The 13,917-nt window shown below is 39.7% G+C and overlaps 1 pseudogene; it reads right to left on the reverse strand.

Moving 5' to 3' along the window:
• Positions 1 to 5,239: 5,239 nt before the first annotated feature.
• Positions 5,240 to 6,567, reverse strand: LOC149141249 (protein TRANSPORT INHIBITOR RESPONSE 1 pseudogene; annotated as a pseudogene).
• Between the last annotated feature and the right edge of the window lie 7,350 nt (positions 6,568 to 13,917).

A 13,917-nucleotide genomic window follows, 5' to 3' on the forward strand; every position in this document is an offset into this window, starting at 1 on the left:
TCTAAGTCAACCAAACTCAATCAATAACTGACAAACTATGAACCTCTGACACAACTGAATCAATCATTCATTCATACTTTAATCAATCAACTGCAACAGATAGATCAGTATATAGTTCTGAGTTACATTGTCATTCAGAATCAGTTGTAATCTTAAAACCATGCTTTAGATTGTATACGCTATTTGGCAGAATCCAACCTGCATGTATATGCAGCTTCCCTGAAGCAAACCAGCATGTAGATCTGCAAACACTTTGTTGCACTTCCAGACTTCAGACATAATCATACATAGAGGATAGAACATGTGTTAGTGATCAGATCTAGCCCATTCATTATCAGATCGCATAATGATGTCATTATGATCCTGCTCCATCATTAGATTTCATCCATTAACACTGAAGCTAATCACAATCAACCAATATGAATATGCAAAATATTGTCACAAAAAATAGCCACCAGAACACACTACAGAACCCTAAATACTACAACATGAAACATAATCCTTATAAATCATACTTAAGAAGATATACGCTACATCCATAAGCTGAAAGAGCATGTATACGCCCTTTTACTAAGGGAAACCAGTGTATAGATCTGCAAATTCCATCTTGTGAGGTATATGCTACTATTTGTATGTTGAATTGGTGTGTATACGATGTTTTTCCAAAGCCAACCTACGTACAGATCTAGAAATTCTAACTTAAAGCATCACAACTATTGCAGACTTCATTCATACACGGATCATCACATTTACATAATAAAGCATGAGTCAATATTCAGATCTAGAATGTTCAAGATCAAACCACATAATGATAATACATTCCAAGCCTTAGGGTCTTGGTCCGTCATCCATATAGGTGTATCCTTAGCTCAGATCAAGGAAAGCATCACAAACCCATAACCTGCATGCTTGATCTCATACTTCATCAGATATTCATTATTTTCTTGACCTGGCCTAATGATATTCTCCTCCTTATATAGTTTTAGGCATTTCTCAATACCATGGACCAAAACCACTTAGGACCAATACCTTGGACCAATACCACGGACCAAATACCTTGGGTCAAATACCTTGGACCAAAGAAATACCTTGGACCCAAAAACTTGGTTTCCCAAGATATATGCACTTTTCTTTCTGTGAAAGTGTGTGTGTATGTATACGCTTCTTTTATACAATGAACCCACCTGTATATGCGGCTTGGTCAAGCTGAACATGCGTATACTTTTCTTTCTTCATTCTGTGTGGCTTGAACATTAATTCTTTGTTGTTATCCTGTAGTACTTAGATATTTCATCTGAGTGAGTTGCCATCAAGGAAAACACATGTATCATAATTGCAACAATCCTCTGGCATGCCCTGGTAATATTTGGCACATGTTAATACACACTGGAACTCCCTAGTGCACTCTGACACTTCTTGACATGCTCTGATATTCCCTAGCATGTCTTACCAATGCTTAGCATACCTTGTAATTTCCTCCTTGACATGCCAGCTAGAACTCATTGACACTCCCTAGCACACCCTCATATTCATTCATTCCATGCATTTTTACCTAGTTATCCCTTGTGTTTTCCTAGTACTCCCTAACAATCTTGAGCATGCATTAGCACACTTTGGCACACCTTAGCACTCTTCGACATGCCCTGCCACTTCATAACATGGGTATCACTCCCTAACACATATTGGCACTTGCCACATGTTGGTTCTTCGAAAGTCTTAGCATCTCTAGCATCCATTGGGATCCCTTGGTATGATTTGGCATGGTGTAATATTAACATTATTTGACATCAACTATTGGAAAGTATATGAGAAGTAATAGTGGAATATTTGGCACTTAGAATGCACTAATACTTGGCACTTGGCACCCATTGGCACCTACTGTTGGTGTGCCTAGAATGACCTCTTGGAAAAGGTAAATTGATGACATATTAACCCTCTTATGTGTTCATTTCCTTGTAGTTTAACTTGCTTCTCCTTTTTGTTGCCTTGATAGTCCCTGACATGTATTGTGACATGCTTGCACATATTCGCATGCCTTAGAACTTGAAACATATTAGCATATTCTACATGCCTTCGCACTATCTAGCACACGTTAGCATTCCCTAGCATGCCTTCGCACTCATACCCTCACAACTAGACTTACATTTTTTCACGAATTGGGAACCCAATTAAGTCCTTTTTCACAAATTGGGAACCCAATTAAGTCCTTAGTTACTGCAGTTCATGTGACATTGGCCAGCTATAGCTGTAATAACTTGACCAATTCCACCTATTACAAGTAGATTGTGCCTTGGTCACCTAATAACTACCTATAACTCATCTTAGGCCACTCATGTCCAATCTCAACTTGTCCCACATAAGAAATTACCAAGACAAGGATCACATCTAGCCATGACCATAAAACAACTAAGGAACATAGCTCACAAAAACAATATTACACATGTATGTCCAGTTCATATAAATAATAGATCATTAACTAAGAGTTTTCAAGAAGCACAAGATGCACAAGGCACACATGATATAATTCAGCACAAGCTAAATGCGCCAAAACTTATACAAAACAATGTACAATATGCAGTTGACTAAAATAGTTAAAAACACGAGCATTTGGCCAAAATGTGCTACATGTCATATAAAAATAATAGCTAAAGGAAAACAGCGTTGTGCCTCACACATGGTCTCCCTTTGTCTAAAAATGCTCTATCGAGCCCCTTATCGCAACTGTAGGCTTACCTCTTGCAAATCCTATTATGAACTTCTCCTAACAAACTTTGTCCTTGGGACACTTGAATTCACTAACACTCCCTAGCACACACTCTTATTTGTTCATTTCCATGAATTTTGACCCAATACTCCCTTATGATGCCTCAACACTCCCTAACACTCCTCAACATGCATTGATATTGTTTGGCATGTGTTAGCACACCTTTTCATTCATTATTATGTCATGAATCTCCCTGGTTATCATGCCCTCACAACTACCCTTAATTTTCAGCTTGGCAACACAACCAGGTCCTCATTTGGCTACATGAGCTTGAACAAGTTATGATTACTATAGCTAGACTATGTTGTCGAATTGTGTAGCTTGGGAGGTACTCCACAAGCCTAGTGAGATGGGTTTGTGTGAGCTTGGTGACAAAAGGTTTTGTGGGAAAAGAACCCAAGCTAAGGGGTTTTGGACATAAGATGGGGTTTGAAATATACAAGAAAATTAAAAAGGAGAATAAATATTTCCTAAGGTCTAACTTGATAAAACTTATAAGTTCTATAGGGTTCCTAAGAGGCGTAGCTAGGAAAATCTATTTAAGGAGGCATTAGTATGAAGGAAAGAACATCAATTGAGAAGGATCTCATTTGATCAAGGAGGCCAAGGGAGATGTCATTGTAAAGTAGGTCAAGTTAGGGGGATGAGTAAGGGTTGCTAAAGGGAGGCCATTATCATCCACCAAGAGAAAGATCATCATGTGGGGGTTCACAAGAATGTCTCATACCTTAATGAGTTAGAGCTATGAAGTAGGATGGGATATTGTTGGTTCTCTTCTGGTAGATAAAGCTCAAGTGAGGTAGCTCATGAGAATTTGGGCATGTGATTTGAGTGTTGTTTTTGTGTGGAGGCCACATCAAAGTCTAAAATACTAGAGAGGGTTGATACCCTGTCTTACGGTGGTTAGTAGGTTGCAAGGGATGTGATAAAGACAAACACAAATGGAGGAGGTCCTGCACCAAAATTTAGGGCCATAATAGAAGTAGCCGCAAGTGTAATATTGACTAATGTAACTATAGTTTGAAGGTTGTACAGATCTAAAGTTCAGGTCAAAATTCAATAAAATAAATGTCGAGAATCTATGGATCCATATGAACTAGGTCGAGTCCCTTATGGAGGCAATATTTGTTGTTTTTGCTATGGGTGGATAGGCTTTATTCTAAAGCAATTAGAATATAAGTATAATTCCCTAGTTAGGGAAGTTTCCTAGCATGTTCAGTCTATAAGGTATGCCCTTCAGACTTTGACAAATCTGTGTAGAAGAAGAGAGGTTGTGACCCTTAGAGTGAGGTTTATCTCTGCAATATAGACCAAAAATTGGGAAGATGGTTTGTAGAAGTATGTGTGGAGATAAAAGATCCAAAGGAGGGTGGAACTTGAGTAGAATATTGAACATAAGAAATCTGCCATATGAGAAATGGATTGACATGAATAGGAGTTCATTTTGGTGGACTGTCCATAGAGTTTTGGACAGAGATCTGAAGCAGCCTATAAATAATTAGTCAATGTTCTATTAGTGTATGATTTGTGACCCTAGTTCAGTCATATACATATTGTTAGAAGGATGATAAGAGGAGTAGTTCATATTTTTTCATAGATTGGAAAATAAAGAAATGGGTACACAAGAATAGTAATTTTGAGAGGACTCAAATCACTATTAGGTGGCAAATTTGAAGAGCCCTAGATGAGGGAAGTAATGTGGGCCCTAGATCGGTAAAAGAATTGATTGTGGTTGGGAAAATCTATAGCAGTCTTGGTACAGCTGAAGGGTTATTAGGTGATTGTCAAAGAAGATCCCTAAGTCATGTACTTGTGAAGGATAACAAGAATAGTAGAAGGGTGGGTGTATTGGGCCTAAGGACGTGCAAAATTTGAAGGACTAAAGTAGTAGTCAAGTGGGCTAGCTAATTAGCCCTAGTTCACTGTATTATAGAGGATTGTGTCAGTGAGAAGAAGGGTGACCTCTTTAGCCCTAGACTTGTCATCTTGGAGCAATAGAATGGAAAAGAAAATGGTAGACCGAAGAGTTGTTCACAAATGGAGTTGTGAACAATGTCTGATTGAAGACTGTAAATGTTGCAGACCTTGAAGGAAAAAGGAGGTAGCTAGAGGGAAAATTTTGTTGAGTTGAGTTCAGTAACCTAAAGGAGTTGTGGTTGTGTTTTCAGTTATGTTTACATTTGTGTGGTAGTGGAATGCAGTTTGTGTCATAAAATTGTTCACTGGAGCTCATCTCTTTATTTATTTTTATAATTAATTAATTTGTTTTGGTTATTAGTTTCCCAATCTAATATATATATATATATATATATATATATATATATATATATATATATATATATATATATATGTGTGTGTGTGTGTGTGTAGATATAGATATAGATAGATACTTTTTTCTTATGCACTTCACATCTCAAAATTCATGTCTGACTATTGAAATTTGTTTAGTAATTGGTCAAGAAACATACTTTTTGACTATGATATATCAATAAGCAATCTTGATATTGCTAATCATTGTAAACCCTTACAAATGTTTAGAATTGTTCCAAAAGCCTCATCCATAGATTCATTTTTCAAATGATTTGACTGGTATGGATTCATGATACAAAGGTAGAAATGTGTTAACCTGGGGCAATTTTGAGCCACTGCAATAATTTTTGCATTTGTCATTTTCCTACAAAAATACGAAACATAATTATGATTAGGACATCCTTGAGATATTGCAAGGATTACTTTTTCTATGACACTAACTCAATCCTGGCCAAATCGATCCATTGGGAAAACCTGTAATTCTCTTAAGTTTTTACAACTTGATGACACAATTTCCAAGCCCTTGTCTCCAGCAATATCAAGAACCCAAATCCATAATAGGTGATGACAATTAAAAGCAAGCCAGAACAACTCCATACTTCAGATATTGGCATAGCTTGAATTAAAAAAATGTCAAGTTTGAGCACACATAATACAAGGGAGGAAGATACATAGGCTTTGCTTTCCACATCTCTGAAAAGGTTCTATGTTCCTTACAGTTGTTCAAAGATTCTTCTAAAATATATAAAGCTCTGCCAATTTAACTCTTGAAAAAATTAACATGTACCCAACTACATCAACTAAGGAGATATTACAAGAATTTTCTTCAATTGTTCTAAATAAAGAGTTTTATTTAGTTTCAAACTCTTTAGAGAAGTGCATCTAGCCAAAAGCCTCTCAAGGGCATCAAAATTCACCTCACTTTGTAGATAAGTACAATTCATTTGAAGTAGAGAAACATGAATTTTTAGAAAATAGTTCGACCAATAATCACCTTAATCATCCACCTCACTCTCATGTAGGTCCAACTTTTGCATGTTCCTGCAATGGGTTGCAATGATTGTCAAGCTATCAATGTTTAAGCCTTCACAATTTGTGAGAGAGAGAGCATGGAAATTAGGGAAGGAATGCATTATGAAATCAAGGCTTTCATCCATGAGAATCATGCTCTTAAGACTGAGCTCCTAAAGCCATGTATAGGCTCTATGCATGAATATGAGCAAGGGGTGAATTTCCACCCCCTAGTGGAGAGGAACAAGGTTTAAATTTGAGATGTGTGGATTCCCCTTGAGAGTTATTATTGTTATATTGTGGAAGTGCCTCACAAAGATCATCGATGAGATGGAATAATAGTTTCCATTGAAGACCTTCTAGTAGCTCCAGGCCTTACATACCAGCAAAACCATGCACCTATCCTTGATCGAATTCACAAACAACACATGCTCCAACACCTCATTTGGAAATGAATATGAAGAATCCCCTCTCTTCTTCATTATTCTGACCCCCTTCACATTTTTGGCCTTCATTTATAGGTCTACAGTTCCATTCATATTCTTTACTTCAACAGTCTCAATCCCATTGCCAAAAAATTTAACCATGAAATGATTGGGATTGCCATCTGTAGGTTTGTAATTAATAGGTGGATCACCTGTAGCTATTGCAGATTTATTCTCCCCAATATTTGGAAGAAACCACTGAGGGGAAAGGGTGTTGGTGTCCCAAATTGCTATATTTTTACCCTATTCTTGTAAGACATAACCTATGTTTTATCTCTATTTAACCCTTCCATTCCTGCACTAGTCCAAGATAATCATTTATTCCTACATATACTTCATATTTCATAATTAATATTTATTAATTGATTTATTAATTACTTTAGATAGATTTCCTACCTTTTAGTATCTTTTGTAACTTATATTTAACTTTCCTAAAAGTAATTGAAGAACTAAGTGTTAATCATTATTTAGTGTGATCAGTGTAGGCAGATTACAGCATCGCCAACAATGTTGCTTCGTGATCTTCGTGATAGTTGAATCCTTCCACGCGGGCATTTTGATCCACGACTCCTAGCTCGGTTGTACACTATATGAGGATGGACATTAGCAGTGAATAGTCACGGATGCTTGACAATAATATAGTCTAGGGATAGCAAAGTTTGTGCCCTATTATAACCATCAGGCCATTTTGCAATGTTGTTTGTTAGTCCGTTCAGCCGAAAGGCTTGAATAGGAAATGATTGTAATTAGCAGAATATGGCTAAGGCCAAGAGAATATATATAATATAGACCGTAGGTAGAGCCACCCTAACGATATCTGAGTTGTAAATTCATTTACTTTGTAATCTTGTATTGCCCTCGGTTCTAGGTTGGACTCGCACTATCATGTATATTTTCTAATCAAGTTAATACAAGGAACGCAACATGTTTTCTTCAGGCTGTGTTTAATTTTTATTTCATGCGTGATTAGGTGTTGAATCATTTCGTTCCCTAAATGGGAAATGACCTGCTTGGCTAGGGCCCACCGAACCTAACTCATTTACCCTTGTGCTTTCACCATTTAAAAAGTTGTGTGAACATTTATTCATTTGTAGTTGCATGGCTTGGATTGGTCTTATGTTTATTTCAAAAGTTCTCAATTAAATTCATTTCATAGTCAAGCGTGAATGGACCTGTAGATTGGAAGTTTAATTAAGTTTATTTCTTTCTTGTAATTTCTTTCCTGCAAATTCTTTCTTGCAATTTTCCTCCTGCAATTTTTTGTCTTAGCTTTCTTCCGCTCGGGTCGTCTAGGAAGATTCATCCTGTACCAGTGCATTTAGTTTCTTGCACTCCAGTTTATTCAATTACTTTACAACAAGTGTTACGTTCCTTTTCCTGCTTATAATTTCATTTACTCCTGCAAGAAATCATATTGTTAATTCAAGTAATCATTCTCAATTTTAAGAGTTATACTTCTAGAAGATATTTACATGAATTAAGGAAGAACATTATTACAAACACCATACTTTAGACTTGCATTTTATGACTTAAGAAAAAGGAATAGAAACATTATAAGTGAATTGTTAAAAGTTAGTTGATGCATGCAAATTACTTTGACTGCTGCTTGATTATTCTGAATTGTTTTTGCTTTATGAAGTTTACTTTCCTTGCAATGTTCAGTTAATTAAACATTCTTTCTGTTGGAGAGGTAAACCCCCTCTGCGGACAGAGGCGATCCCCACTAGCCCAAAATGGGTCTAGCAACAATCAAACAATGTTGTCACGCAAGTTCCTAATTGCAAATTAAAGGTGGATTATGAGAGCCTACCTGGATTCCAACGCTAGTGTTGTAGAAGAGTTGACACTCCCGTTCCTTTGCTCTGGCCGGTCACGATCCCCACGATCTCCGTGAATGGACACCTGCACATGCAAAGAACAACACAAATACAAGCATAAAATCCAATAGATGCAATTATGTATCGGTCAGAAAAGATATAACTCAAATATCATTACAATGAACAACAAGAGTGGAACCATAATGATAGTCATCTATTATTGATAATCAACAAAGAAGAATACAACCATAGTTTTGACGTCAAATCCTCCTTTGGCTAGGTGATCAGCTACATATGTCTTGCAAAGCTTGTTGGGATTGGGAACAAGCCTCTCTCTCTTTGATTATGAATGCAAAGAAGACTCTTATAGCGATCTCTCAGACCTCCGACAGTATAATTCTCCCTATGCTTGAACTAGCTTGTCCAAGGCAACAGAACAAGATTTTATATATGGAGGAAAGGGAGATACAATGAATCGCACCATCTATGGGATTGGGTTTATCCTCAACAGCTATTATGGATAGAGGAAAGGGAGATGCGATGAATCAGGACATCCATGGGATTGGCATTATCCTTAAAAATCTTCATGAGTCGAAAGGAAAAAACCTTCGGGCGTGCATTTGTTAAAAAGCTTTCCCAAACTCGGTTGGCGCGGGTATAACTCTGAGACAGAGCGCCAACTGGCACGCCCTCTTTGGAGGATCTCCCCCATTGGCACGAGTAATACACTGTGGATCCACGCTAATGGAAAAAGGGAACTTTTTAAGGATATTCTGCGGGAGATGTCTTCAAGTCATATGAAGTCCATACTTAGCGGAACATAATGCAAGTTTTTTCAAGTTATGTCACTTCTCACAGGTCCCGGAATGAGTCCTCCAAAGTGCGGGAAAGGGGTAACAGGGACGGTGACAAATGGTGACAAATTACTATGTAACAGATGCCCCCTAAAGCATGAGGCCCGAGAGAGAGAGAGGGGTGAAATTCTTTACAAGAACACATGCAGCTGCCGCCAAAGAATCTGCATAGAGAGGTACAACTGATAGCTCAAGTACATGATATATGTGGTATGGGTGCAGCCATCCATAACAGAGTACATAATAATCTAGATCCAAGGTATGGGCGCAACCATCCGGTGAGGATCGATGAATAGACTCAGGCATGGTCACAGCCATCCAGTGAATGAGTCATGTAACAATAATCCACAAAATCGCAGCCTGGATTCCAACAGACAAAATCCATGGTCTCACGCTCCATCTCGATCCGAAAAAAAGTACAAGTTCAAGCATGTGAATACATGAGTTGAAGTCGAACATGCATGAACATCGTCTGATTACCAGTCAATAATGAAAACTGTTAACAGACACGAGAGGTACCACCAATAATGACAATGGCCCTCAAGGTGCTATAGGTACAATCTACGGCATGTGAATCAGTGAGCTGGCGTCGAACACCCGTAGAATCATTCGATCGGAGGATAATGATGAAAACCTCACGTCGAACATGAAGAACTTGCAATTGAGGCATCCAGGTTCCAAGGCACCGGAAGGGAGTCTCCAGATCAGTTTCCTGGATAATGAGCTGAAGTCGACAGGAAGTGACCTTGATCGAAGGTGGGCCATAGTGTTTCCCACATCATCGACACAAGACAGAGGAAGAATGTTGTGGTGGATCAGAATTATGTGAGCTATCAGAGGGAGGTTGTTATTCTGCAGAGGTCAACTTCTCTTGAACATATCGGTGGCACGACAGTGGACTTGGCAGTATTTGACATCAATGGATCAAAGGTCATGGTGACGAGGCAATGAGCAAATGAGAGGTCAAACAGGATCACCCAAATCCACGGAGGCAAGTGAAAAATGAGATGAGATGTCCCCACCTAAACACGAAAGCAGACAAGTGCCATGTTCAAGAGCGACATACTGCCAACACGACAATAATTATGGTTCCATTTTCCCCCACCATTTCTGGTGAGTACCCCAGTTATTTTTATTAACAAGCTTGACGGGGATATCATATGCTTGTAAAGCGTCATCTCGATAGACTCCAATGTCATCAAGCTTTAACGAGTCTGACAGAGGAAGAACTCGGCGTCTTTTCATGTTTAGAGAGTTTGAAAAGACAGCAGAAAAGAAAACTCCAAGGGTGTCCTTTCTCGTAAAGTTGTGTCTCTCGGGCCCGAAAAATTATAAAAAAATGCTCGAAAGAACTGCCCGACCATTACAATCGAGGAGTACTTTTCATGAGTAGTGATTTCGACCTGAAAAAGTAGAAAAGCGACCGAAATCACGTCGTTTCATAACCATTAACGAGCCTGAAACGACAAGGACCCGACAATCTTTTCATTTTTACACATTCAGAAAAGAGTTTAAAGACAACCACCCCTTATTTATGTTTAGCGAGTCAAGAGGAATAACTCAACAATCTTTTCGTCTTTAAAGGGTCGGAAAAGAGCTGAAAGCAGACCTCCATTTTTATTCTCTTTAACGAGTCAAAAAGGGAAAAACACTCGGAAATATTTTCATTTTTTACGAGTCAGAAAAGAGCTTAAAAGGAGACTCGTCCTGGAGGAACGATTGGTATAAAGGGTAGCAACTGGTTCCGGAAATGGTGGAATTGCTCAAAACATATAATGGTCAAGAGGTTGGCTAATAAAACCACTCATCGTTGTGGTTCCTCAGGAAAGGATAAACAACCAAGTGAAATCATATGATCAGCCAAAGAGATGGTAGTAATGGAATGAAACAACCAAGGCTCATCTAACAGAATTTAGCGAAATAACGGCAATCACGAGATGTAAAATGGGTATGGGTTCATTTTTACACAAGCTTGAACCATGGAGAACTCTGCTTGGATTCGCTTTCATGTTTACACAAGCTTGAAACGAAAAACTATGCTTGTTATAAGTTCGCATGCCTCTAGCATAATAACACAAAATGTGGTACATGCCCCCAAGCTTCATTGCATTCAACAAAGTGGATGGAATGAAGGTTCACTCTCGAGATCTATGAAAGACTCGACTTGTATTTTACGAGATCTTAATCAGAGACTCGATTTGGAAAGGAGGAGATGTTTCATTTTTTAATGAGGTTAACCTAGGAAAAGAACTATCCTCATAACCCTTATTTCATTTTTTAATGAGCTTGACACAAGATCAGGAACTATGCTCAGCCAGACCTAGTTTCATTTTTTAAGGAGCTTGAAATAGGAAAACGAACTATGCTCCGCCAGACCTAGTTTCATTTTTTAAGGAGCTTTACATAGGAAAACGAACTATGCTCTGCCAGAACTTAATTAGAATGAACAGGAAGTCGGGGCTTCCAAGAGTGCCACTTCGGGTGGAAGGGTAACATCTCGGAAGTTAGGACCCAATGCCCCCAAGACACTATGCACGATGGCGACATCACTGGATCCAGGCACGGGATAAGTGGCCACGTAGCTGATCTGTGGTGGGGCAGATGCAACTAGTGGATGAAAACCAGGAGGGGTTGGCGACTGTGCAGGAGGGACCCGGGGACGAACGAACGATAATTGATCTATAGTCATGATTCTTCCATCGTGTGGAAAGCAAACCACACGGAAAAGTGAAGAGACCAGGGCCCCCATGGCATATACATAGTCACAGCCAAGGAGAAGACTGAAATCTAAAGCACCTTGGGTAACCGATATGTCTATATAGACGGTTTTTCCTCCCAAAGTAATAGGGAACTTTGGAAGGATCCCTAATGGTTGACTAGTTCCTCCGTCAAAAGTCGTCAGATTCGGTGTGACTGGCACAAGCTGTGGGGAACCCAAAGCTTGCCAAGTAGTGGCAGGCATAAGACTGATAGATGCACCCTCATCCAAAATAGTGCCAGGTATTGCCCTATTATAGGTGTGTACTGTGATCCAGAAAGGCACATGGGATGGAAGGCGGGAGGTGGTCAAATGACTCCAGTTGAAGGAAACGACTGAACTACTTGGTGGGAGAATCGTATGATTGCCTCCCTGCTCTAAAGGGACCGAAGCAGGACTCTCGGGAGCAGTTGGGATAGGAGAATCATTTCCGGACGCAGGAGAATATGAGGAGACGAGAAGAACATGGGAATGATGCTCTTCCGAAACAGAGTGGTCGACGGGTGGTGAACTCGAGTCGACACTCTTTCTGACCAATGGTTGGTCTGGAATAGGCTTGGCACAGCCAGGTTCGGGAAGAGGGGCCTGGACATGAGAAGAATTTGAATCAATTTCTTTGTCAACAGGGGGACGATCTGCGACTGCAGAAAGACGTTTATAGCCAATGGGTAGTTGGGGTGAAGGAGCTGTAAGACTTTCCAAGACAAATGAGGCTTTATCCATGAGCGGACAAAGGTGAAGGGGATGATTGCCTTCACAAAGTCTACAAGGGATTTGAATCTTCCCTTTTCCCTTACCATTTCCAGCTAATAGAGTAGCATCGCCGTGAGCTTCAGAGGACGATGAGGGGTGGGCCATATCGTGAGGCCATACTTCTAAGACCCTGGGAATGCCAGGACAATTGCGCAAAAAATGGTCATCCTTGCATAATCTACAAGGAAATTTGACTTTCCGCGGAGGAGCAGAAGGTGGCCGGATGGGAGGTGTACTCGAGGGACTAGCTGCAGTTTTAGCCTCTCCCTTAGGAGACTTATTCTTCTTCATTTTCTTCTTCTTCTTCTTAGCCACCTGATTACTCGAATCGAGACTTTCACCAGGCGAAGTAGAAGATGAGGACGTAGAAGCAGGCGAAGAAGGGGAGAGGTCCACCTTAGAATCAACATGATGTTGTTCAGGTTGAGGGATTGATTGACCAGAAGTTGAGACGGCAGGGACCAAAGAGGTTGGGAACAACCAAACAGGCAACCGAACAGTTAACCCTGGGAGGGACAACGTTGCCATGTAAGGAGCACCAACATTCCCAAAAGAAGCGAAATGACCAGGGTTTCTGTCAGAGGGGATCCCTGGGTTGGTGAACCCCAGAAAAGTTGCCATCGAAAAAGAAGCCTACTCAAGCTAACGCAAACAAGATCTAACTGGGTAAATGTGAATCGCGGCCGAATAAATTTTAATACAAAGGAACTGAACTTGACCTTTTCATGTTTTAAGAGTCGAGAAAAGGACAAAAAGGTGACTCTAGTCGCCTTCGAATGTTTAGTGAGCCCGAAGTGACAAATGCTCAGGTGAGCCTTTTCTTTTAGGGAGTCCGAAAAGGATCAAAGGTGACTACACTGGAGAAACTAGGAAAAGGGTTTACCAAACAAATCCGTAAAACTGCATATACACCTTGGCAATCATATGAAAACCAAGGACTTTCCGTACGACAGTAAATCTTCCCGAATGTTGTGTTCAATGCATTACGGCTTGAAGGCGGCAGACACAACTTCCTGTGGATAAAGGATGATAACCTAGTGGGGTCTCCCCATGTACTCGATGGTACGTGGGAGCACAAATCTGTGCTAGAACACTATTGAGTCACAAAAGGAGGAATCACCCAACCTTAATGTGAAACAACAATGACTAGGTTTAACGATGCCTT

This window comes from Pinus tabuliformis, chromosome X (assembly GCF_031772625.1).
Source record: "Pinus tabuliformis cultivar Carrire ecotype Pingquan chromosome X, CPIR1, whole genome shotgun sequence".
NCBI classification, from domain to species: domain Eukaryota; kingdom Viridiplantae; phylum Streptophyta; class Pinopsida; order Pinales; family Pinaceae; genus Pinus; species Pinus tabuliformis.